Genomic DNA, 3,018 nt, shown 5'->3' on the forward strand with positions numbered 1-3,018 from the left:
CAATTATTATTGCATGTTTGATCAATTAGATGACAAAAGTTGATAGAAATACTAAAAGTCTTTAACTTTGGGTTTCATAGTTGGTGCATACATTTGAATAATGGTTGTATTAACAGGGCTTCCTTGTACGCATATGGATAGTATTCTATGACTCACAGCATTGGATCTTGAAATGCTCCTTTTAACTATGACAAACAATTCTGCTTGAATTTTTTGTCATTTCTGACACTACAGATCATGTGATTTCCTGATTAAAAATTTTAACTACAAGTTTGTCTCGGTTCATTAACACCTAGGATGCCAATTTTTATGGGCTTTGTCAACTTCCAGTTTTCCTAGATTCAAGTTTCATAAAGCAAATGGGCCAACTGATTGAAGAGATATGTATTTGTTGCCACTAAAAAGAAAGGAAATCTAAAAGAGTGTGGAAATGATAAGTATTTTCATGAATGTCACAACCAAGTAAAATCTTACTGAAGATTTTTTTTAAGTGGCTACAACAATAGTACATTGAGAGGGAACTGCCAGAAATTCACGTGGATTTAGAAGAAATCAGGGAACAATATATACTATTCCTGGTGTCAGTTGGATCATGGCTAAATGCAGAGTATACCAAAAATATGTTTATGTTTACTTGTGTTTTACTGATTATGCAAAGACATTTTACTATGTGGATTAAAATAAATCATAGCTAACACTGAGAAGAATGAGAATTCTGGAACACTTAGTTGTGCTTATGAGAAACTTATACCTAGACCAAGAAGCAGTTGTCTGAACAGAGCAAGAAACATTGTATGTTTTAACATCAGGAAAAGTGTGCATCAGGACTATATCCTTTCTTCATTCCTAAAAAATGTGTACACTGAGTAAATTCTCCATGAAGCTAGATGATATGAAGAAAAATGTGGTATCAGGATTTGAGGAAGACTCCAGCCTCCAGGATGTACATGGCACAAACTATTGCAGAATAGGAAGACATGAAGCACTAACTACAACAGATCAAAGATGGTAGCCTTCAATATGGGTTACATCTCAATATCAAGAAACAAAAATCCTCACAAGAGACCCACCGGAAACATAGCTATAGACTAAAAAAAAAAAGCCGGACGTTAACGACAATTTAATTTTACTTGAATCCACAATGATTACCATGTATGCTAGCAGCAGTTAGAAAAGCAAAATATATGCTCTTTTGGAGAAATATGCTGTCAAGGAACTCTCCAAAGTACTAAAGAACAAGAATGAGATGTCATGAGTTGTGAGAGAGGGATATCATGCTGGGAACGGTAGAGAGTTAATGAAAAAGAGTCAGACCCCGAGGAGGCGAATTGAGAGGGTGGTGTAGTATAAGGCAAGGTTCAGAGGGTCAGAGTTGTAGTCAACTGGCTGCTACCAAACAAGCACCCCACATTCCTGTTAATCATGAGTACATACAACAATTACAACTCATTTTGAAGAATGCCACATCAGCTAAAAGAAAACTTTAATTAGTGAAAACATTACTTTACCCATGTCAGTAATGCAGTCTTTACTTTGAGAAGGCGAGCCTTCCCCAGTCGCTGAATGTTTTCCAAATTGAGTGACTAATATAATATGCAGTCTCAGACAATGTTTCAGTGCTATTTATAGCACTCATCTGTTCAGTTGTCATATTGTAGTGGCTTGCACATCACTGTAATGTTGAAAGCTAGCTATGCCACTAAAATATCACTTAAAAACCATTTAAAACATCACCAGGATTATCAGTGGTGGAGAAGTTTCACTGGCATTTGTAGACCAAGACAGATTAGATAGGAAGTAGAACTGACCATTCACTTCTGAAATAAGCAATCCTTACAACTCTATGAATAGCAGCATAACATAATGCTAAGGAATCACTATATAAAGAGTCCATGAAGTATAGAGTTTATGTATCAATGTGCTCCCATATAGAAGTTGTTGTGTACTTTTGAGTTGGAGTCAACCATAGCCCATCCTGTTACCATAGAAGAGCTGATGCATGCAAACCACCCTCAGTGTCTATGAATAATATGGTTCTGCAATGATATAGGGATTAAAATTAGGCAAATAAATTAATTTACTATAAATAATTGGAAATGTTATTAAATACTATTCATGGACATCAGCTATTCATTTAACAGTAACTTGTTAGTTGTTTACTATATTTAAATAAGCAGATACAACTCTACTTATGTTTAAAAGGAAACATAAGAGATGGATAAGTGGATAGGTTGACTTATCAGTCAATAGTTGGAAAGAAATTACTATTACTAGACATTTTCTAAAAGTAGATAATGTTTTATATTGAATGAGTAAGGATGACAGAAGAAGAATCAATGCCTTTGAGTTGTGCTGCTGGAGAAGAGTACTGAACATACCATGGGCCGCCAAGGGAACAAACAAGTGTGAACAAATAGTAGAGGATGACGTCAAGTTGCTCCTTGGAAATTAAGACTTGGAAGCTCTGTGTGACATACTGTGGGCCTATTGCCAGGAAGGATCAGTCCTTGGAGAAGGACATCATGCTTGGAAGTGTAGAAGAACATTGCAAGAGAGAAATACCCGGGATGAGTTGAAAAATTAAATGGAATAATGGAGGTAGATATGTCAAAGACTGTGAGACAGGCGTAAGATAGAGCAGGGTTCAGAGCTATGATGTATATGTTTGCTGTGAGTTATAGTAGACTTGACAACAAATAAAAACAAACAAAATTAGATATTTTCCCAATATTTGTAAGAAAATATTATCTAGGGAGTAATCACCTCCCGCCCCAGGGTCGGTGCCAGGACGTGAGGCAGCGGCTGTCTGTCCTGTAGACCTGATCCTGTGAGGTGGGTAGCGCTGGCCTCGGACCTCCAAGGGTGTGAATTCAGGATTTGTTCCCAGCGTCCAATACTTTGATAAAGAAAACATACTGATGCTTACCTACAAACCTATAAATCTTGATAGAACAAAGCTTTCTGATGACAAACTTCAAAACTGCAAGGATGAATGTTGTTGTTGTTAAGTGTCGTCGA

General features: G+C 36.6%; 1 pseudogene; it reads left to right on the forward strand.

The window, feature by feature from the left end:
* The first annotated feature begins 877 nt into the window (after positions 1-877).
* LOC102846282 overlaps positions 878-3,018 on the forward strand; it is a 4,916-nt pseudogene continuing 2,775 nt past the window's right edge.

This window comes from Elephantulus edwardii, unplaced genomic scaffold (assembly GCF_000299155.1).
Source record: "Elephantulus edwardii isolate Elephantulus edwardi_28Jun2011 unplaced genomic scaffold, EleEdw1.0 scaffold00122, whole genome shotgun sequence".
Classification (NCBI taxonomy): Eukaryota; Metazoa; Chordata; class Mammalia; order Macroscelidea; family Macroscelididae; genus Elephantulus; species Elephantulus edwardii.